This window comes from Papio anubis, chromosome 19 (assembly GCF_008728515.1).
Source record: "Papio anubis isolate 15944 chromosome 19, Panubis1.0, whole genome shotgun sequence".
Taxonomy (NCBI): Eukaryota; Metazoa; Chordata; class Mammalia; order Primates; family Cercopithecidae; genus Papio; species Papio anubis.
In genome coordinates, this window is record NC_044994.1 from 17,115,119 (window position 1) to 17,139,932 (window position 24,814).

The 24,814-nt window shown below is 41.0% G+C and overlaps 1 pseudogene; it reads right to left on the reverse strand.

The window, feature by feature from the left end:
• LOC101012818 overlaps window positions 1-24,814 on the reverse strand; it is a 102,258-nt pseudogene that overhangs the window by 27,933 nt on the left and 49,511 nt on the right.

Sequence of the window (24,814 nt, forward strand, 5' to 3'; positions counted from 1 at the left end):
AGGCCCAGTCGGCGTGCTCTCTAATGCCACACACTGGACAGGGTGACAAAGAAGGCTTTGGGCAGAAGGAGGAGGGAACGGTGGGAGGGAGGACCCTACCAATGTGAAACGTCAAGTGCCGGGAACTGAGAAGAGACAACTAAGGCCACTCTGAGGCTGGGCCACGTGAGAAGAAAAGAATTGTGTCACGGTGAGCTAGAAGTCGTTAAATGTCTAGAGAAGGGACATCACCCACATTTAAAGGCATCAAGCACCGAGGCTTTACTACTAGCCTGGGAAAACAGTGAAAGAGGACGTGAACAAGAAATTCTCAAAAAGCAGAACGGCACTCCTGGACGAGAAATTCTGTAGAAGCTGAACGCTGCTCCTCAATGGCCTTTTGGCCTTTCTCTCCCTGTCTTTCTCTCTCCTGTCTCTGTGTGTCTCTGCTATCTATCCGACATTCATCAAAGTTAGCTGAAATGACAATAGACAATACTCAAAAACGAGGAAAAGCAAAAAGTGGCATCCAGAACAAATGTAGGGACTTGTTTACATGAACCGTGTGTACTTGTGTATTTTTTTTTTTTCCAGTAAGGGAGAGTTCTAAGGTAGCAGATGGACTATTCAAAGACTTAGAAAATGAGGCCAAACAGATGAATAAATGGTGAGAGTAGTGGGTCTTGCTTTTAAACGGAATTCGTAATTTCTTTCTTTTCTTTTTTTTTAAATTAAATTAAATATTTTTTTTTTGAGACAGGGTCTCGCTCTGTTGCCCCAGCTGGAGTGCAGTGATGCAATCACGGCTTACTGCAGCCTCAACCTCCTGGGTTCAAGCATTCCTCCTGCCTCAGTCTCCCAAGCAGCTGGGACTACAGACACGTGTCACCATGCCCAGCTTTTATTTTCTTGTAGAGACAGGGTCTCACTATGTTGCCCAGGATAATTTATTTCTTTTAATTATTTGATTCAAGAACATAAGAGCATATCTGAAGTTTACTCATAAATTTGGGGAGACTTTCACGCCATCGGGTTAACCCCACAGAGGAGGTCAAGAAGAGGCCATGTGGCATGGCAGAAAGAACATGCAAGTGGCGGCCCCAAGCTCCAACTGCTTTTATTTGCTCCTCTGCGGACACTCAGCCTTGGCCTGTTAGCAGATTCTGGGGTTCAATTTTCCCCTTTGTGTCAGAACTATGGTATCCAAAGATTGGACTCAAGAAATCTCTGTTTCTGAATTGGCGTATCACCAAGACCTTGTGAATAAAATTTTGGAGCTTTGGCATTTTCATTACCTCCTGATACCTGTTCCAAACAAATATCCTTTCCAGGTATCAGCTTATGAATCTGGGAGAAATAGAATCAGCTGTACTTAAGTCTTCCTTCTGCTAACTTCCTGGTCAAGACATTGTTGAGTTTGATGCTTCTTTCTAGGCAGCCCCCGTATAGTTTCTTGGGACGAAGTATGTTCAAGGCACCTTTCCTATTCTGCCCTAATAAAGTAAGTGGATGGGACCATCTCTCAAGTGTTCCTGGGCCACCTCTTCCTGCGTACCTTGGACACATCCATTGGGAAGGCCTCAGAGCATGGTGAGGCTGAGACCTGGGTGTAGTCTAGGCCCTCTCATGCATCAGCCATGTGGCTGGAGCAGATGTTACTCTTCTTGTGCCTCAGTTTTCTCTTCTATGAAACAATCATAAGTGTGCTTGAGAGAGTTGTGAGTGTTAGATAAAATAGTACATAAAAAACACTTAGCACTATGTCTGTTTTAGAGTGAAATCAATAAACGTAAACTATTATCATAATGTCATTGTCATTAATACAATTACCAGGAACTTATTACATAACCAGTAGCCACAAATTAAATTCTGCTCACTGCTCTGGTTGTTCATGACTCAGATGTTTTTCCCATCCCCTTTCTGATTCTTACTGCTAGGTAGTTTTTTTTTTTTTTTAATTAAAATATAACAAGCCAGATATTGTTTAATGATAACAGTTAATTCAGGAGAATTATTTTTTCTCTTTTTTAAACACTTGAATTCATTCCACCTACCTTTATATTGGGGTCCTCAGGGTTAATTAGGAGCAACTTTGTACTTGGATAGTTGGTTAATCACCAAGAAGAATGTTGGAAGAAAGCTACTCATATGCTTTTCATCTTAGCATCCAATTCCCAGGAAACCTAGAAAAAACCATTTTACTTGTCTAAGGCCACCTGCAGTATTAGGTAATTATTAAAGCTGATTGCATATCAGAGCCTAAATACAGTGCTGCAGAACCGTGCTCCCCTCATGCTCCCCTCACGGCAAATGAATCAGAGATGCCGCCATGTATTTTTGAAGAGTAAATCTTTGTGCTAATTAATTATATTAATATCAACATGTTGATATTGATATAATTAGCACAGTGGATGACATTGATATAATTAGCACAAATATTTACTCTTCAAAAATAAGTGGCAGTGCATATGCATATAATAACCTTAATAATAATACTGAGCGGTTATAGCATCACTTTCTCTGAGGAGTTTACAAAATACATAAATAGCAAATAATTAAAACTCAAACTCCATTGAGAGCTTTGATAGCATCATTGAGCAAAGTTGAAGGGGTTTATGCAGTCAGAGTAACCTCACAAATACATCCTGACAGGGGCATTTTTTGCCCAAACAGAAGTGACTCTCCAAGCAGCTATCAGTAGGCCTAAAACTAAGAGATATACCAAACTCTGTAATTGAATTGAAATTGAATAAGGCCCTGTCTCTTTCTTTATTCTGATTCATGTTCAGCTAATCTAAAACCACAATTATTTTATTCTAAAATGAAACAACTGGGTGAAAGCAAGGATGTTGGGGTACAAGACAGAAAATATATTCAGGTGTCCTTTTCCCCAGCGTCTTTTTACGTAGAAAGACCATGGGCCTGCTAAATCTATCCAGAGGCCATCTCTCTTTTGTTTGAAAATGTAGACTCCACACCTCATCACATAATTGTATGTGGTACCATGAGAAGAGAGGTGGCATGGTGCCTAATGGTTCCATTGGCACTCTGCTGTCAGGAGCCGATGAGAACCAACTTTCCCACTGTGTTTGTGATGGGAGATATTAATCTCAACCAATTTCTTATTTCTTTATTTCTGAGAACAGGCTAATTGAGTTTCACGTTCTCTTACCATTACAAGTATATTTACTGCCACCAGCACAGCACATATACACAGAAACACACACATACACATCTGCACATGCAAACAGATAATTACATACAAAACAAAACATAACTGTGAGTTCCAATGAGCCCATTGATAAGCATGAAAGATACAGGCCAGGAGACTTTTAAAATACGTTGCATTTACAGAACACTGTGCTTACTGGCAAACATCGGAAAGTCAAATTGGCTTCATGGACTGACAGAAAGAGACATTAGTTATTTTAACCCTCTTTTCCTCTAAGCACTAACTTCTATAATAGAGCATCCCAGATGTTTTGCTTCTTAGTGCCTCTTTGGATGTGAAGATTGCACAGCAGGAGGCAACATCTGGGGGAGAAAGGAGAGATTGTGTAAGAGACTTAGGATATTGGTGCACACCCGGTTGTGATTCTTGGATATGTTTCAGAGATTTTTTTTTTAAAAAGGCAGCCTCCATTGTAATTATCATTTATAATTAATTTCTGGGTGCAATAGCAGAAGAGTATTTCAATATTCTAGTTTTCCAGAGAAAAAGGACTTTTCTTGCATTTGTGCAGATTTAGAATTTCAGCTGTAAATTGACCTCCTTTTTACCACAATCCGTATTGTTTTGCAACCTCCTAATACATAAAACTGCTTTGGTCCTTCAGTGAAAGGTGTCATTTTTACCATAATGAGAAAAACTAGAAGGGCTCAGCATCTCATGCATTGCTCAGACAGCGCTTGGTTCGGGGGGGTTTGAGGTTCAATCCTGATGTTTATGATTGTCTCATTTCATTCTGACATCATAATTGAAACTAATCTCCACTGATTTTTCCCCCACGTTCGTTCTTGCTTTCAAGTTTAATCATCCACTACAATTTGGACATAACAGCAGTCGAATGGGTGTTTTCTGAAAGGCACACATTGGAATCATTTTGCATTGTAGCTTCAGTTCATGACGTTTTGCTAAGCAGGTATCCAAAGGCACACACTGAAATCATTTTGCCAGCATACTTTTGCCTTTTAATAACTTCCTAACAGGGTATCTGAAGAAACACTCTTGAAACATTTTGCCCTCGTAATTTTATGTTGTAATGACATCAAAATGTCATAAAGCAATTACTGTCCCAAGCACAAAATGATCTTTAGAAGTTACTTTCTCCATAGGCTCATTAACTCCTTTCTAGCTTCAATATCTTGATTGTTTAAAAAAATGTTTAATACTAATTGAGAGGCTTCATTTAGAACTGAATACCATTTATCTAGCACAATCTCTCTTTCTCTCTCTGTCTCTCTCTCTCCCCTCCCTCAACCAAGTTGGACTAAGCTGACAGAACCCTATATTTACAGATACACACACTCTTTCTGACCGCTCCAGTTAAGATTCTAAGTGGAACTGAGCTGGCACAAAGCAAAAATCAGCATAGTGGATTGCTTTGGAGTCAAAGGAAACAGTAGATAGTGGCTGTGTACTTGGCAGTGAGCACATCCCAAACTTTCTGCACTGCCTGAAAAACATGAGGCTGGGTACTCATTATGGGGTCTGGAAGAAATGTGAGATGCTTAACTGGAGAAGTTCTACATGGCAACACAACCATCTGATTCCAACCACACTTAGTTCTAACGACTGAGATCTGCCAGGTATATTTCTCCAAACAAAAATGCTAAATCAAGGGAACAAACAATGACGCGTTGGGTTCAGTTATTCTGTGATACAGGCTGTGATTTGCAGTTATACCCTCCTGAACCATCTGTAGGAAGAGTTAAAGCTTAAGTTTTCCTCTGGGCCATTTGAAATAAGTAAAGAATAGCCACCAACCTCCACCACCTTTTTCTAGTATAAACATTAAAACAAATGTGCTTGTGCCAGATAATATTCATAACTTAACCTTTAACTGTCTGAGCACATTCTTATCTGGATAATGGAAGGGTTGGAAATGAGCTCAATGAATTTGCACAACACGATGCCAAGGATGTCATGGCCTCTCTACTCACATCAAGAGATAAGATGGTCTCTGACTTTTTCTATAGACTCTCTGTCCATGACTAAACAACATAGCTCTGTTCTTGCCAAATATTTTTTTTTCTGTTTTAAGCATCCTGAAAGGTGACACATAGAGTTCTAGCAACCAGTTTGATCACAGAAAAGAGGCAGAATGATTGGTTCAGATGTCTGAAAGTAAAGCTAAAACTGGGAGGAGCTAGTTGGTTAATAATAAATAACAAGAAAGATAAATGAATACAAATAAGCATCTTAATGATTTACCATTGCTATGAAACCAATAGGCTGGTAATCCAATCCGATATCTGCAAATTTGTATAATCCTCAGGGCAAAACAATTTAATGGGCTGTCTGTTTTATAGTTACAAAAGGCCTTTCATGTGATCAATTACACATAAGAGTACAATAAATGTAACTTTCTTCATACTAATCACATCTAACTTAAATTCTCTTGTTGGTCTTTGGAGTGTATGTGGCATTCCCAATAAAGTTTTTAGTTCTGACTCTTACCAAAAGTTAATCTGCCCAGAACTTCCAAATAAATCTTCAGTATGAGGGCCTTTTTTTTTCACACTAAATAAAACTGTTCAAACAATACGGTTTGTTAGAAAACTGCCACCTCCTCCTGTTCTGGCCCCTTCCTCGACACAACAATCCTGCTGCCTCTGTAAGCCAGTGGGCGGTGGGGGGTTGGTTTGATTGTTTTTCTTCTGTTTGGTTTTGTTTGTATTTTGTTGAAAAGGCAGCCTAACACTGTGTTAACACCGTCACCTGAGGCTAACAAAACTTGGCTAAGAGATGGAGAGTTCCAGTCCTCACTCCAGTGACAGGTCCCAGGAGGCCCTCAGACCCTCCCAGAATCGTATAAAGTCTAAATTCCCATCTGTTTTATTATACGTTTAATTGGTTTGCTCCTCTATGGAACAGGAAAGTAAAATGAAACCCCTCATCATGTGCCACTTAAGTTAGGGGTAAAGGTCACGCTGACTCTCAAAGAAGTGTAAAAAATAAGAAATGACTAAATTCCTCCCAATTGCCTAAGTCAATCAGTTGATGCCTGACTCTGAGTTGGTTGATTCAGTAAATTGATTTTTTAGCTACTATTAAGTACCAGAAACTATTCTAGATGCTGTAGATACAGTCATAAGTAAGAATTAACTCTGCATTTGCTTCCAAGAGTAGAATGGACTTTAGGACCTCCCCTGTGGACACACGATATACAATTCATTTCAAGATGGGAAGCATCTCAGGACATAAAGTATAGGACTGAGGAAAAGAATACAGAACTTCAGTGGGTTCTTTTCTGCAAGCATCCAAGAAGAAAAGGAAAGGTTTCTCAGAAAGGAGATTTCTTAAGGTCCTAGTTGGGGGATTACTTAGTCCCTAGAGGACCCATTTTGGAGTTACATATCCTGAGAAAGTTACAGGTATGTGAACATTTAGGAAAATCCAGGCCTAACTACTAAAATAAAAGGTGAGAGAGTTTGTGTGTTTGTGTGTGTGTGTGTGTTGTTTGCCCAAGAGTGCCTAAGAAAACATATTCTGAAGGCTCACTTGCTGCCTGCTCCATGATTTTGGCCTTCCAAGTGTGGTTTGCTAAAGAAATCAGGCACAGTATAGCAAATTGGAAAAATGAGCTGGAACATCATAATCTACTGCAGCTAGAGCACAGAAAAAGACATCTGGTAGACCACTTGGAAGCCAGCCAATGACGAAGACTTCAGTTAAAATAAAGAACGTGTCCTCAGGAGAGCATCTTCAAGCTCAAGAAGTTATAAGTCCAGCGAGCTACTTGAAAGCCAACTACTAGAAAAAGTCGTTTTCAAATAAAACAATCAAAGTGAGCAGCCTTTGAATTCTTCCAAGAATTCAACTCTTTCTGCATGTCTGTCCTAACGAATGACTTAATAGGAATTAGAGAGGCCGCGACTCAATGCTGGGAATTGGCTGTTATACAAGAAGAGAAGCTATAGGTCTGCCTGTAATGTTTCTGGGGAAACTTAAATGTTAGCATCAAGTGATAGGGGGTGCCATGGTGTAGCAGAGAGTGTGCTGGACCAGGAGTTAGCAGACCTGGGTTCCAGTTCCAGCTTTGCCACTTTTTACTTGTGAGCCTTAGGCAGGAGACTTCATCCTTGTGGGTCTCAGTTTCCTCAACTGAAAACGAGATTACTAAAACCTGCATCATAGAAATAAAGGGAGAAGTACATGAAATATTCCATGGAGAGACACTTTACACTAGTGCTTGGCATATAAAATGCTTACCACATGTTAGTTAAAGACTATAAACCTGATAAAAGATAAAAATCATCTTTGCTAAAAATCAGCTACTAATGTTCATATAAAAGTAATGGAATCTGATATAAACAGCATGTATGAAATAAATGCTATAATCATAAGATACTGTAGTGTTTTCCTGAAAGGAGAATCATGTGACTAAAGAAGGGACAAAAATAATTTTGTAGAGTCCCAGAAACAGAAACAACTGGATACCAAGGCATCGAATCTCCACTCAGCAAAAGAAATAAAGGGCTGGTGGTTGCAAATGTAATGAGGGTTCTGTAGACTGAAGTTGCACAGAAATTTTCAATAGACATGTAGTCTACTTACTTACTTCTTGGTATATCAATAACAGAGTTTTTTGTTAATATTCTTGATATAAAATTTTTAACAAGACCATTTCTATATTATAATTATTCCCAGAAATGCCAGTAACCATGAAGTTAAACACCTGAATGAATTCCAGAGAATTAGCATAGATTATGACCCTAACTCTTTAAAAAAATTTACTTTAATTGACATAAAAACTGTTTATCATGTATAACATGTTGTTCTAAAACATAGTTAATTATTGTATATGGTATGAGATGAGGGTCTAACTTTATTCCTTTGCATGTAAATATCCAGTTGCCCAAACACCATTTCCGCATTGTTTAACGGTTAAGTCTACCTAATTAATGTACGCATTCCCACACATACTTATGTTTTTGTGATGACAACACTTAAAATCTACTTTCCTAGAAATTTCAAGAATGTAATACATTGTTATCAACTATAGTCACCATGTTGCATGATAGATCCCTTAAGTTTATTCTTCTTATCTAACTGTATTCTTTTGCATGTAGATATCTAGTTGCCTAAACACGATTTAGACACTGTAGAATGTATATTTGGGATATTAACCCCTTAATATCAAAATGCGTAAGGGGTTTTTGGATGTAAACCCTTAATATCCAAATCTCCAGAGGTATGGTTTGCAAATATTTTCTCCCATCCTCTAGATTGTCTCTTCACTCTGTCCATTGTTTCCTTGGCTGTGCAGAAGTTTTTTAGTGTGATATAATCCATTTGTCTATTTGCTTTTATTTGGGGGTTCATATTTTTAAAAATCATTGCTCAGACCGACGTTATGGAAATTTTCCCGTATGCTTTCTTCTAGAAGTTTTATAGTTTCAGGTCTTACCTTTTAGTCTTTAATCCATTTTGAGCTAATTTTTATATATGGTGTGAGATGAGAGTCTAACTTTATTCTTTTGCATGTGGATATCCAGTTGTCTAAACACCATTTATTGAAGAAACTATCCTTTCCCTATTGTGTTTTCTTGGCATCTTTGTCAAAAATTCAATTCACTATAAGGGCATGGGTTTATTTCTGGGCTCTTTATTCCATTCCATTGGTCTACTCATCTCTTTTTATGCCAATACCATGCTGTTTATGCTGTTTGGATTATTAAAGCTTTGTAATATATTTTGGAGTCAGGTTGTGTGATACCTCTAGCTTTGTTTTTTGGGGTTTTTGTTTTGTTTTGCTCAAGATTAGTTTGGTTATTCAGGGTCTTTTGTAGTTCCATATAAATTTTAGGATTTTTTCTATTTCTGTGAAAAATGTCATTGGGATTTTGATAGGGATGGTTTTGTTTTTAGATCACTTTGGGTAATACAGACATGTTAACAATATTAATTCTTCCAATTCATGAACATGGTATGTCTTTCCACTTATTTGTTCCTTCATTTATTTTTATCAATGTTTTATGGTTTTCAGTCTTTCACATCCTTGGTCAAATTTATTCCTTTTCTTTTTTTTTTTTTTTAGATGGAGTCTTGCTCTGTCGCCAGGCTGGAGTGCAGTGGCACGATCTCACTCACTGCAACCTCTGCCTCCCGGGTTCAAGCAATTCTTCTGCCTCAGCTTCCCGAGTGACTGGGACTACCAGCCACTGGCGTGAGTGTGCCACCATGCCCAGCTAATTTTTGTAATTTTAGTAGAGACGAGTTTCACCGTGTTGGCCAGATGGTCTTAATCTCTTGACCTCATGATCCGCCCACCTCGGCCTCCCAAAGTGCTGGGATTATAGGCATGAGCCACCCCCCCTGGCTGGTTAAATTCATTCCTAAGTGTTATGCCTGTAACTCTTGAAAAAGTAATGCTTAAATAAACATCAATTAATATTCTAGAGAGAATTTGTTCATTGAGACTTTCTTATTCACTAAGCACAAACAAAACCCATCTCTGCCAGGCTTTCTGTATTATTATAATATTTAAATTGATCTGTGTTTGTGTATCTTTCTCTTCAGCCAGTCAGGAGTGTCTTGAAAGTAGAGATTGACTCTTACTCCTCTTTAAATCTTCAGCTACTATTAGAAAGACTGGCATATACTATATGCTAAAAAAAAAAAAAAACACAAACCATGTTCAATGAATGAGTGAAAGAATTCACCAGAAGCAATGCCTTGTAGAGTGGGACATATAAGTTGTGCAGCTTGTGTATCTAGATAATGGCTGGGGAAGGAGAGAAGGGGGCATTAACTGAAGGTAAGTAATAGAAATAGACTCACCTTATACTTCAGAGTTTAGCTTGGAGGAGATAGTCCTTACATTCCCAATTCCAAACAATTGCTTTAGTGGGTTGCTGACCCCAGGAAAGATAAAGTTCATTAGTAAACACTGTCTTCCTATTTGAAAACTGATGGATAAAGTCTGAAATAAAGATAGGCAAACTATGACTCTCAAAACTAATGACTGCTGATTACAATAGAAGAAATCCCCCATCCCCTGCTGCAGAGACAGCCTGCCCTCTAGCAGATGTGGAGGAATAATGCCTTTGCTCTTTTGGGAGATTCAGAGGGATCTGAAAACTGTCAGGCCTTGAGAAGTGGGAGTAGGTTTTTTGTGAAGCCAAGGATATGTGGATTCCAGGAGTCTGTGCCAGAGAACCAGGGCCTGACAAAGAAAATCCCCTTAAAAGTGGTGGGAGAAAAGAAACCAAAACCAAAACATGAATATAAAAGCACAGAAAAAAAATGGAAGAAGCTAGTTTTTTGGCTGGCTTTGCAACTGTACTGAATGCAGTTGTGAATAATAGGAAGAGGAGGAAGTCCAGGATCCTTTTTTGATAAGGCCTTGTAAACATGTCTCTCATTGTTACCTTTCTCTTCTGACTTTTAATGGAGAGGAGCACATATAATAAATGAGTCTGCATCATCAGATGGAGTATTAGCATTTGGGCTGATTTCCTCCTAATGCTTTAACGTACATCTTTAATTCAAAGAAGCCACATGTGCAGATGCCTTTTCCACAAGAGAGAAAATTGAGAGAGAATAAAGGCATTGTCCATCCCACTGCCATAACCTTTCACAGCCAGGGATCATAAAAGCCCTACTGTTGGCCAAATGCTGGTCCCTTCATATGGGAGTGAGCAGGACTATGAGGAGGAAGGAAAGATGACGGTTTCTCTAGGGCATCTCATTATCACACCAATTGGAAGGCCACCCTGAAAGTGACAATCTACAGTGCCCAACACACGCACACGGAATTCACCCATGAACTTGCCTTTTCTATGAAAGTCTCCTTCACTCTGTTTTGTCTTAAAACCATACTACCTGCAGCACTGGAGAACAGAAAGGAGCCACCCAGTTCTGGGGTCTGACCCTGGCTTTGCCCTTCACTGGCTGCCCCAACTTAGACAAATTTATTACCTTCTCTAAGGTTGTTCGATCTTTCTAAAGAATACAGAGTGTGTTACCTCTTTTAAGGGTCACCTAGAGGACTGAATGAGCAAGCCTATGTGAAAGTGCCCAGCAGGTGGTGAAAACTTAATAAATATGAGTTTCCTTGACGCTGTTGTTCCAGAGCAGAACTACTCACCCAAGGGGACCTGTCAGGCTTAGCCTCTTTATTCTACATTTCTCCCCACTTACCACAGTAGCTTGGCCAATATTATGGGACAGAAGTCACCTAGCCCATGATGCTACATCTCATGTCATTTTCTAGAATGTCTATTATGAAGTTTGTGAGGCCAGGCACAGTGGCTCATACCTGTAATCCCGGCACTTTGGGAGGCCAACGTGAGAGGATTGCTTGAGCCCAGGACTTCAAGACCGGCCTGAGCAACATAAGGAGACCTTGTCTCTCCAAAAAAATTTTTTTTAATTAGCTAGGCATGGTGGCACGTGTGCATGGTGGCTCATGTGCATGGTGGCTGCCACCTGTGGTCCCAGCTACTTGAGAGGCAGGAGGGAGGATCCCTTAGGCCCAGGAGTTTGAGGTTGCAGTGAGCTATGATCACACCACTGCATTCCAGCCTGGGCAACAAAGCAAGACCCCATCTCTTAAAAAAAGTTTGCTCAGCCCAGTTACTCAGGAGGCTGAGGCAGGAGAAACGCTTGGACCCAGGAGGTGGAGGTTGCAGGGAGCCAAGATCGCACCACTGCACTCCAGCCTGGGCAACAGAGTGAGACTCTGCCTCAAAAAAAAAAAAAAAAGAAAAAAAGTTTGCTTGGGAGGCTGAGGCAGGAGAATCGCTTGAACCTGAGAGGCAGAGATGGCAGTAAATCAAGATCACACCATTGCACTCCAGCCTGGGTGACAAGAGCGAAACTCTGTCTCAAAAAAAAAAAAAAAAAAAAAATGTGTGAGCCCCCAAATTGTCAGCTTCAGGTAAGTATGGCAGAACTACAAAACCCCACGCCATCCATGATTTTGGAATTCTCTTGGCTCTTGAAAATAACATGAATAGTAATAGCAACAATAATGAAATTCTGCTACTTTTAGTAGCTTATAAGTACGTTAAATAGTTTGCTAGGAGTCTTATATAATAATTATAACTTAAAGAAGTTATTATTTTTTAGCACTTATGTGCCATTGTAATGTGTATTACCTAATAACAATCATATAACTAATAATAGCTAATATTCACTTAAGCTCTTAAAATCTGCCTGGCACTGCCTCCCACCTTGTATAGGAAGTTGAGGCTCCAAGAAGGAAGTGACTTGCTTAAGGCTACACAGCTCATAACTGGCAAAACTGGGTTATCAATTTAGGACTAATTCCGAAGGGGTGCTTTTAATCACTATACCTTGCTCCTTTTGCAAGAAACCAAAGTTTCAGGTGAGATAACCTCAGAACATGGAATGTTCCTAGAGCCATAGAATGACCCTGGAGATAAAGGGCTGCCTTAGATCAGATAGTAGCTACTTTGGCCCACTCCAAATTTAGGGCCTCTGAACGCCCCTGCTCTTCAATCTGCACCCTCAAAAACATGCCCCTTAAGGGAGTGGTTACAATCTGAGGGTGTTTGTGTCCCTTGATGCAGCCCAGGATTACACACCATACATGTGTTTTGGGTGAATACCCTTTCTTATCTCCCAGCCACAACCAACCAACCTTCTGTGGGACCTGCCTGGGACTGCATCCTGGGAGGACTGTTTTAAGTAGTAACTTTTGGGCCAGGCGTGATGGCTCATGCCTGTAATTCCAGCACGTTGGGAGGCCGAGGTGAACATATCACAAGGTCAGGAGATCGAGACCATTCTGGATAATGCAATGAAACCCCATCTCTACTAAAAATACAAAAAATTAGCAGGGAGTGGTGGCGGGTGCCTGTTGTCCTAGCTACTCGGGAGGCTGAGGCAGAAGAATGCCATGAACCCGGGAGGCGGAGCTTGCAGTGAGCCAAGATTGTGTCCCTGCACGCCAGTCTTTGTGACAGAGCGAGACTCCATAAAAAAAAAAAAAAAAGTAACTTTAGCAATGGCAGAGGTGCAGTCACTTATAATTGTAATTTCCAGGATCTGGAGTAGGTGCAGTCACTTGCCATTGTAATTTCCAGGATCTTGATAGTAGCATTCTCATGCTGCTATAAAGAACTGCCTGATACTGGGTAGTTTATAAAGGAAAGAGATTTAATTGACTCACAGTTCCTCATTGCTGGGCAGGCCTCAGGAAACGTACAATCATGGCAGAAGGCACCTCTTCACAGGGTGGCAGGACGGAGTGAGAATGACTGCCAGCAGGGGAAATGCCAGATGCTTATAAAACTACCAGATCTCATGAGAACTCACTCACTATCAGGAGAACAGCGTGGGGGAAACCACCCCCATGATTCAATTACCTCCCACCAGGTCCCTCCCACAACACGTGGGGATTATTGCAATTCAAGGTGAGACTTGGGTGGCAGGGACACAGAGTCAGAGCATATCAGTTTCCTTTTTCTGAAATGCCTCATCCACCTTCTTACTGTGGTCTGGTGTTTCCTGAACAAGTGAAAAGTCTTCACTGCATGAGGTGATTGGTCCTGCAAAAGAGAACTTAAATGCAAACCAAGATGCAAATACCCAGTGTGTTTCTATATTGGAGATTTGTATATTGGGAAGGAGAGGGAACCTGGATGCCTAGAAATGGAAAAGAAAAAAACATGTACTTAGAAAAGGCCAGAGATGCCCCCAAACAATACACCTCTTATAGTCAAGCCAAGAACAGAGCCCACCCTGAATTAGTGTGACAGCCTGCAACAAATGGCTGGGAGCCATTGGATTACAGGAATGTGGCTGAGGTATGGGAGGTGTGAAAAGGAAACCAGAAAAGTTAAGAGCCCTGGTTCTGGAATCAGATGGGATTTCAAATCCCACTTTTGCTACTTGACAGCTGTGCATGACCATTGGGAAAGTGTTTTATAGTCATTGAGCCTGTCTCCTCCCCCATAAAATGGAGATGGTACTAACACCTCTCACTCTCTTTGTCGATGAAACAAAATAATACACATAAAGCATTTCGAACAATGGCCGACAAACAGTTGGTGTCTGATAAATGTTATTGACAATGATGCTATTAGTTAATATCATTAACTTTCACCAGTCTCCCAACTCTCCCTCATGCAGAGGGAGTGATTAGGGTAGTTCATCTTCATGGGTTTGGAGTGCTGACAAATGTCCTGTGGAACAAGGCCATGGAGGAGCAAGGGATCAGGAGGGGAAGGCAGGACTGTGGATTCCATTAGCATTGGGGTCTGATGACCATGGGGCTTCAGAAGCACTTCGGAGAGCAGATGAGACTCCAGATGCTTCATTTTTCACAAAGTTGCTTAATGTAGAGCACAAAGACTGTATTACATCCACTGAAAACACCACACCTTCTGCTCCTACCTGCTATGAAAATATTCTCATTCCCATTTGCAGGGTGGCAAAAACAAGGCCTGGCAGACCCTTGCCAGGGCCTGAGTGTGCACAGTGGGCCCTGAGGCTGCTTTGCCCAGGGGCAGCCCCACATCTGCTGGCTCAAGCAAGTCGATTGGCTGTCGGAGTAACTTGTCTTTGCCTCATTCCTGAGTTCTGAGGAAACGATCAGCTGCCTGAGAGGATGTGTTACAACTCAGTGCTTTTTAAGCTCCCCTAACACTGTTTCTGCAAAAGTTGCTCAATTTCAAAATGATCTTTTTACCAAACCTTGATTTCTGCAGGTTGAAGCCTTCCTGTGACACATCGCAAGCAGGCTGGAAGTCAAGTGGTGTTTCCCTTACAAATTACCCAGAAAGCTAAGGATTTTTTATATATATATATATATAAAATGATGATATATATATATAAAAAAATGATGATATATATATATAATCCATGCCTGAGCCCACGAGCTGTCTCAGACGTGGTGATAGAAACCAGGTAGCTGTCTGCTCGCAGTCACACATGGCTCTGGGTGGAGCCCAGAATCACAGGGAGTTTTCTCGTAAAACCAAGAAATACGGCACTGTCCTCCAGAGAGGAGCACGTGACCTGCTTTATTGCTGTGCCTTTGAGCCCATGAGTCGCCGATGGACTTCAGTGGCTCTTCCTGGCTGACCTGTTGCATGTGGTGTTCATCTCCAAACAGTTTCATAGTTAACACAGGAAATTCATGGTGTTGATCTGTTTGAAAAGCAATTTAAGACTTGAGGTGCCTGTGCTTTCTTCTTCCCATCATCATTTCTTCTGTGGCTAATGTACTATCTGCATGCTCCCTTTCTTCATGGCACCTGCTGCTTTAGCTAGCATTAATTCCTACAAATTACTAGAAAAGAGAAGGCTTCCGAGACAGAACCACTTAGGTCCAACCTAATGCTCTGAGAGGGCAGGGTTTTAGTCTAACTTGGTCACCACTGTCTGTTCAGTGCCTACCATAGCACCTAAATCACAGTAAGTGCTGAATGCAAATTTGTAATAAACTAGGGACTCCTGGGACTCACTGTCTGAAGGTATGAGCCACCAAAAATTACCAGGACCAAATTAATGCCTTTTATAAATCAATGCCAGATCTGCAGTTGTAATAGTTAAGCTTCACTTTAGTTAACTACTAGATAACAAAAGTTAAAAATCTCAGCAAAATGATAGGTAATATTTTACTGCATGAATACTGTGCTGTGTCTTAAAAGTTTGTCATTAGGACCTCTAGAACACTCTTGGAAGGGACCTACTTTAGAACTAGTAGGTCTCTCCTGTCTTCTTCTGATTATTACAGAAAAACTCTTCTCTGTGTATCACAAGTCCCCACGCCCCCACCACTGCTTCACTTGACAACCAAAGACCTCTCCATTCCTGCTATCCAGAAGGCAGTTCTTGAAAGGTGCCTTGCGTTACACTCATGTATAAAGAAAGTCTGAAATTAAGAAGTAAAAGAACATGTTAAGGTTGCCCAGTGTCAGGTTGGGTTCCCCCAAAACAGACCCTGAGATGAAGCATATGTATAAAATTAATGTATAAGGTGCTCCCAGGGAATTTGGTAAGAAAATGGGGGAAACAGAGTAGGGAAAGGGAGGAAAGCAAGCAAGCATGTGGCTCAGTCAAAGCCCCACAGAGGATGACCTCACACTGATCTCTAAGCAAGTTCTGGAGCCTGAGTTATGCCTCAGCATTGTCTACTCTAAGGGACTTCCGTCTCCATCTGTCATTGGTTAAAAGGTGCACCAGGGAGAATAGGAATCTCCAGGTGCTTCAATTTCTCATGAATGTGGGCAAAACAGGCTCCGGTAGCCTAACTGTGGACCCCCAGAGGACAAGCACAAGTGTGCTGTGTGAGTGGGGAGGGTGGGTGTGATATCTGTAGAAGGGGACCCAAGGGGACCTATGTAGGGCAACTACACCCACTGCCTGGGCTTCTGGCTGGCGAGCATGACTCTCCTATCATCATGCAATGCAGCTCCCAATCAGTAACCAAGTCTTCTCCAGAAAGTCTGGCTCTATGGTCTCATTTTCCAAAGGCTGAGCTGTCAAAACGCTTTCAGGAGACCACCTGGAGTCACAGAAGTGGAATGTTTTGAGGGAACCCTGCTAATTCCTTATTCCTTGCCTGAAACTCCACTGTTACATAATTCTTTGACCCAGGGTATCCTGTGTCAAAACATGTTATCTGAAAGGGGCATTCCACTAATGGAATCACAGCCATGACTCCTTTCATGAGGTTCATTAATCCGATTCTCCAGCCAGCTCCCGCTAAGGAGAATAAGCCTTGATGTGGTCAGGTGCAATGAAGTGAAAGTGTAATGGGAGAAGTGAGAGTGGGGAAGGTCCCCAGGGTTGAGGCGCTGTCTGGAAGGGAGCCACAGAAGAAGGAGCAAGACACAGCCACCTAATGGGGCAGGGGCAGTGGATGTGAAAGGAAAGGATGTGGGTCAGGAGTGAGTGGAGCACAAAATGATAGGGTGCCAGAGAGGGACAGTACTGTCACGGGGCAGCTTATCCCACATTTCTGTTGCGGGACAATCTGTTGGGGTAAAGCTTATCTCATATTTCTGACTTTTCCATCCATTGGAAGAAATGTACATTCTTTAAAGAGAAATTTGGCAAAATAGGTTCTGCCTTCTCAGGGATTCTCCCTAAGGCATCTAGATGCAGTTACATTCTCCTTTTGTATAATATACATTCTCTTCCTCCTTAGTAGGAGAGTCCTGATTCTGCTGAGCGTGCCAATGTTACCAATAAAGTATTTTCTCCTCCCTAGGCTTCCTTGTAGCTGGGGTAGATTTGCTCTGGTTCTGGCTACTGAGATGTAAATGGTCATCCGGATAGGGCTTGGGGTAAAGTTTGCTAAAGGAGGCCAACTCAACTGACGAGTCCCTTTTCAGCTTTTGTCTTTGGTTCTTCCCCTTCTTCCTGCCTGGAACTAGATGTGATGACTGGAGGGGGAGCAGCCATTTTGTGTCCATGAAAACAGGAACACAGATTAAGGAGGATGGAGCAGAAAGGGGAAGGGAACTAGGACCCCTTGTGGTCTGATGGCACTGCAGTGCTAACTCTGGACTGTCTACATCTGGAACATGTGTCAGTGAGAACAATACTACCTTTTGGTTAGACTATTTTTCCTGAGTTCCTGTTATATATGTAATCTGCCTACCAAAGGTTAAAGACGGAAGAAGGGGTTAGGTATTCACATTTCAGTTCTTTCTGGCTCTCCTCTTTTTTTCAAAGTGGCCTGTCCTCAGGGTATAGAGATTCTTTGTTTCTTCTTGCACCATGCTCATTATGTGGGTGCTACCCCTGTTGGTGGTGACGAGGGAATAGTCTACAGCTAGGTGGGTAAGTTCAGTTCAGAGAGGAAACTATGAGGCAGCCCAATTGTGGCCACACATCTAAGCACTCTGTAATCTTTAAAATCACCTTATCAGAGACAACGCTCATATGTGGCCTTCCATCTGCCTAATTTCTGGTCCATCTCTCTCTCTTTTTTTTTTTTTTTTTTTTTTGAGACAAGGTCTCGCTCTGTCGACCAGGCTCAAGTGCAGTGGCACGATCTTGGCTCACTGCAGCCTCAAACTCCCAGGCTCAAGCTATTCTCCCACCTCAACCTCCCAAGTAAATGGGACTACAGGTGTGTGCTAATTTTTTTTTAGAGATGGGATTTCACCATGTTGCAGGCTGCTCTCGAACTCCTGAGCTCAATAAATTTGCCTCCCTTGGCCTCCCAAAGTGTTGGGGTTAGAGGCATAAGCCACCAGACCCAGCGGTGTCCATCTCTTAATAGGTCTAGAATTTGGAGAAGAATCTTATGCAAAGGTGCTTTGGGCCCCTCACACTTCAGAACTGTTTTGCCGACTGACAAAGCTACCTTAATGGCTTTACAAACCCATTTCTTAGTAGTCTATAGGTTGGTGCAAAAGTAATGGTGGTTTCTGCCATTACTTTTGTACCAACCTAATAGATCCCATGTATGCCACTGAGAGAGAAGCAGAGACTGAATATGATCTTTCTTATTGCTGTATGCTCACCACTGCCACCCACACAAATACTCAGAGCACATGCAATGCTCTCATACAAATATTCTCTCCTCCAACAGCTCGAGAGGCTATCTCTTGAGAGATGTATGCTTTACAAGCCTGCATGTGGAATCCAGTCCATTTACTAATAGGTACCCACTGAGCACTTCCTTATTCAGTAAGTTCCTCTACTAGATATAAGCTCCATGAGGGCAAACTTGGCCTAGTTGTTTACCATTGTGCCCCCAGAGCCTGGAAGGGAGGCTAAATAAGAAGTGCTCAATAGATAATATATATATAATATATATTATATATTGTACAATATTAATATATATTATATATTGTACAATATATATTATATATTGTACAATATATAATATATATAATATACACTTATGTATCTATTTCTTAAATGAATGAACAAACGAATGAAGTCATCTCCAAGTAAGCTAAATTATTTAGTCAGTTTCCATCTATCTAAGTGAAAACTGATTTTGGATGATTTCGTCTACTTTTTAGTCAACTCAGCACTGTTCTTTAATGATTCAGTCTCTTGAAAGTACCTTCTAATGGGTTTGGTTATTTTATTTATTCTGTTTTGCTCAATCGCAGATAAATTTGCATTTGATTGGTCCTAAATGGTTGGCAAAGACCCATCCTTGGCTAAGACTCATCCAGCCATAATAAGACAAGCTGCATTTGGGCATTGTTCCACAGAAGCAAAAAAATATTTCCCACAAATATTCAATTCTTCATTTTTGGGTGGACTGTTCTGCATGAATATTATCTATATGTTTGGAATTCCTTCTTCCTCCAGCTTTCCAGCATTTGAGCTTTTCTTCTAACAAATGGTTGGAAGGGCACACGAAAGGGTGTGCATCTCAAACCAGTTCATGTTGCCAAGTAAAAGTAGTTCAGTTACCTGCAACTCCTGCATATTGAACTCTGAATTCTGCTTTCTCCTTCTTCCATGCATGCCCGTGAAGTTCTCTCTGAAATCCAGTCCTCTCACTAAACTTTATATGCAAACTCCGTCCTTCAGGACCCAGTCCATGGGGTGTTTTCTTCAGGAAAACTCTCTGTAGACAGACTTAAGTGCTTTCACTTCTCTGTACCCAAAGGCACCAGATTTGAAGGTTTCTTAGAACAGATTATTCCTGCCTTTTGTATAGACAAAATCAATTCACTGAGACCACAGTATTGCAGTAAAGAAAGAGTTTAATTAACTCAAGGCTGGCCACACAGAAGATGAAGTCATTACTCAAATCATCTCCCTATAGGCTCAAAGGTTAGGGTTTTTTAAGGACAGTTTGGTGGGCAGAGGTTTAGGAAATGGGTGCTGCTGGTTCGTTGGGGATGAAATCATAGGGGTGTGGAAAACGGTTCTCCTGCACTATGCCTGCCTCTGGGTGGGGCTGAAGGACCAGCTGAGTCACAAGTCACAGGTCTGGGTGGAGTCAGTTGGTTGTTGGCAATGCAGAAGTCTGAAAAGACATCTTAAAAGGCCAATCTTAGGTTCTACAATTGTAATGATAACATCACTACAGGAGTAACTGGGGAAGTCACAAATCTTGTGACCTCCAAAACAACAGCTGGTTATCATTTAACTATGCCTACATTTTAGCAGAATTTGGGCCCCTCTCACAATCCTAACTTTGTGGACTTTTATTGGTTTTACAAAGGCAGTTTAGTTTTGAGACTATAAACTAAATTCCTCTCAAAGTTTGCTTGGCCTACACCCAGGAATTACCAAAGAACGCTGGGAGGCTAGAAGCAAGATGGAGTCAACAGTGTCAGGTTTCTTTTACCGTCATAATTTTGCATGGTGGTTTCTTTAGCACTTATCATATTTTGATGGAAATTCATCAGAGCCATTAAGCACATAGGCTTTGATCCAGACTCACTGAGTTCAAATCCTGGCTCTACGCCTTATTGGCTGTGTGATCTGGGGCAAATGACTTTATCTTTCTCTGCTTCAGTTTCTCATCTTTTACAAAAGAAAAGGATAATGGTAGTATTGGGACCAGCATGGTGGCTTATGCCTGTAATCCCAGCACTTCAGGAGGCCAAGGTGAGAGGACCGCTTGAAGCCAGGAGTTCAAGACCATCCTGGACAAAACAGTGAGGCTTCATCTCCACAAAAAATGAAATAATTATCTGGGCATGGTAATGTGTGTCTGTGGTCCCTATTCAAGAGACTGAGGTAGGAGGAGCACTTGAGCCCACGATGTCGAGGCTGCAGTGAGCTATGATTGGGCCATTGCACTCCAGCCTGGGTGACAGGGCGAGACCTTGTCTCAAAAAAAAAAAAAAAAAAGGTAGTACTACCTACCCCATACTTTGTTCTGATGATTCAATGAGTTAATGCATTTAAAAAAAATAAAACCCAAAGCACTTAGAAGAATGTCCAGCAGGTAACCAGTGATCAATAAATGTTAGCTTTTAAAAACATTATTATTGCTCTTTTACATGTTTGCTTCATCAACTAAATGGTGATCTCCTAACAGGCCTTGATCTGTGAATTTGGCATCTTTCTACTTCCAAGTCCTAGAGCAGTACCTGGATCACAACTGAAGTTCTATAAATGTCAAAGCAATGCATAAAAGCTAGCCATTGTATATGGAGATATAAGTAAGGTTTGGACATTGTCTGCGAGTGAGTTGGATATCTTAGAAAACTCTTGTAAGGGGCTGTATTTCATGTAACTGCATTTACGGCCATGGTAAAATGGCCATCCCCAGGCCAGTTTTTCTAGGAAAGGCCCTAAGTTCTGAAGCTGGACTAGTGTCTCATATAGGGAACATGCTCATTGGTAGGTGCTGAACCTCAAAGCTACTCCAAGATAACAAGGACGATTTTGGCAGGTGGTCCACTGGGGTCGATAAGGTCCTCATTGTATTTACCAAGGCATTTATTACATGCACATTATTTAGGCTGGTGTTCAGAGGGGTTGGGATGGAGACTTGCCTCTGGTTGCTAGTAAACTATATTTTATAAGTTATTCCCAGCATTCCTGTGGCAGAGCTCCATTCTCCCCTTCTTCATTGCCCATAGAACTGTAATTTTCCTTCTTAGGTCAGTGATATGTTTGGCCCAAGACATTGGATCATGTTTGGCTTAGGCTAAACATGGAAACTGTTTTTTCCCTTGTGATATAATCACTTTTCCAGATTCCCCTGTGACTAATGGCCTTATGATACTATTTAATGAAGTTTAAGAGAAAGTCTCCTGGGGGGGACTCCTGGAAAAACTTTTGCTTTCTTGTTAAAAGGATAGGTACAAGAGACAAATTATTTGGCACCACTTCTTTCTCCTTCTTAAACACAAAATGTGATCTCTGGAGCTATGGCATCCATATTGCAACCATGAGGCTACAAGCATGAGGATGAAAAATCAACACAAAAAGGATGAGTAAGTACAATGATAGAAAAAGCCTAGATCCTTGATGGCATTGTGGAGTTGCAAAACCAAGAGGCAGTCCTGAGAGTGCTTGCCTTTGGACTTCTTGGTATAGTTTAAACTACGGGTTAGTAAGCATTTTCTTAATAGGCCAGATAGTAAATATTTTAGGTCTTTTCACTACAGGGTCCTCATAGTAATTGCTCAAGTCTGCCACATTTTATGCAAAATCAACCATAGACACTATATACATGTATGGGTGTGGCTCTTTCTATTTCAATAAAACTTAGTTTACAAAAACAGGTACTGGCCATGGACCTTAGTTTTCCAATCCCTGGTTTAAGCCACTTTTGGAAGGGTATTCTTTTATTTGCAGTTCAATGAATTCTAATTAATATATTCCTTCTCCCTAAATTCCACTCACTAGCTTCATTAACATCTAAAATTATGCAGTTAGCACCTTACTTCTTGTTTAAGTGAAAGTTCACTGCCCCGTTGCAGTATAAATGGTACTAAAAGGAATGAAACACCGAACTTTATCAGTTATTTCTACTTTAGTATAAATTGTTTTAATAAACTCTTTGTTAAGCAAAGAATGTTGTAGGCTAGATCAGTTTTAGGAAGGTATTTACTGTCTCTTCTCACCTCCATAGAAGATGGGCTTGGCCATGTGACTTGATCTGGCCACAGATACGGGTAGAGGTGATAGTGCATCTGTTCTGACCCTTAAAAGCATTGCCTCCTTTTTCTCACCTCTCTTGTGACTTAGTGCTTCTGTATTAGTATAAATAGGGTAGACCTGAAACCTACCCAAGACAAGCTGAGATTAGCAAAATCTAGCCAATCCACTGTTCCACAGCAGGGCCTAGAGCTCAGTGAGCTCAGTGAGCTTAGGCTCTCACTTCAGTAGTGCCTAAAACCTAGACCCTCTGCCTAGAGTGCAGCAACCCAAGATGGCTGCAGATAAGTGAATAAGAAATAAATGTTTCCCATTGCTGCCACTAAGATTTCGCAGTGTTTTTCATGTAGCATTGTTGGATATGGGTAATTAAGGAAGAGTAGGAGATGCTGAAACATAGACTAACTCTACCTCCTTTATATTTTTGTGAGCGTTGTCCCTAGCTAAGCTTAGAAAGCTCCATGTCTCATGGCCTATAGGAAAAAGTTGCATCCTGCCTCTATTTGCAATTGTAACACATAGAAAGAGAAATCTTGCAGAATTCCTCATGCATATTTTCCCACAGAGGGAAGGAGGAAATTTGGGAGAATCCCTTCTCAATAATAACCAAGTACTTAAGAGATGACTTAACCAAGTACTACCTATGTAAGCTGGAAATGTAACCTTTTGGTTGGACTCAGGAAGGGAAATAGATTGCTTCAAACATTGTGAGTAAAGCCCCAATTCTCCAAAGGCAAAGTGGTGGAGTGGAAGGTGTAAATCGGAAGGCCTGGAGTCAATATGATTTGTTTAGAAACCTGCTTCCATCAGGGCAAATTATGTAACTTTATTGACACAATTTCCTCATAAGCAAATTCAGGGTAGCAATATCAATTTTGCACAGTTATTTTGAAGAGTAAATGAGATAATCATGTAGATTCTATGGTTCATGGTAGATGGTCAATAATAAAAAAAACAGGGATTTGTGCTATTTTTCACCAAATTTCTCATTTTCCCTTTTTACATGAAAAGATACTATAACTGATCTAATGACATAGAAACATGTACATATCATAATTTAGTTATTTATATTTAAAATCGAATGGTAATCATAGCAGGAGGTATCTGGTTTTCCCAACACTGAATAACACTGCTCCAGTCCAGATGAGTTTAACTGGAAGGTGGAGATTCTGCTCCTTCCTTTCTCACTTTGACTGTTATGGAGGAGACGGAAGGCCTCAGGGAGGCTAAGATAGAGTATGGAGCAAGTCCTAGGCTTCCCAAGCATATGGAGACTTCTGCCAAGACAAGGCACAGTATTATTAAGATTAACGGTTTTCAGATGGAGTCAGCCTTTTCCACTGACTCAAGTCAGAATGACTGGTAATGATGTTCATAAGATGCCATTTCCTGCCAAACAGTAAGATGTGGAATTTGTTAAATTAAGCCATGTGATGGGTCTGAAATGTATTAACTTAATCCATAATGAATGTCACTCCATTCCTTTTAACATACTTCCCCAATTAAGCTATGTAGGCCTCAGATATCTAAAGAAATTGAGCTGTCCCACTTGTTGCCAATTGGTTAAATCCTTGATGATGGATAAAAGCTACTAGCAGCTTTTGCTTTCATTCATTTTTTTCTTCAGTAATAGCAATCTTTTAATCAGCTGCTACAAAAGAAATGCTTAATATTCCATAAATAAATGCTTAGGAAAGTCAAACAATTAGTAAGATTAATGCAAAGAGGCTGCCTGAGCACCTCTGATGGGCCCCAATAATGGGCTGCCATTACAGTCAGTGGGCCACATGAAGGACCTGGTGGTCATTTTTATTTTATTAGCCCCATGCTGGACACACAGTAGATGTTCAGTGTTTATCAGGCTGAAGTGAACTAAATCCTGGAGGACTCTTGAGGTTTCAGACAAGTGTCTTTCTACAAGACAAGCATTTCTGGATTTCTGGCACTCCTTCCCATTCCCATGGGGACCGTGCTAGAAATTCTTAATAAGAGCATATGCTTCTGCTGCACCCATAGGAGTGGGGGGTGATATGGTTTGGCTGTGTCCCTACCCAAATCTCATCTTGAACTGTAAGCTCCCATAATCCCCAT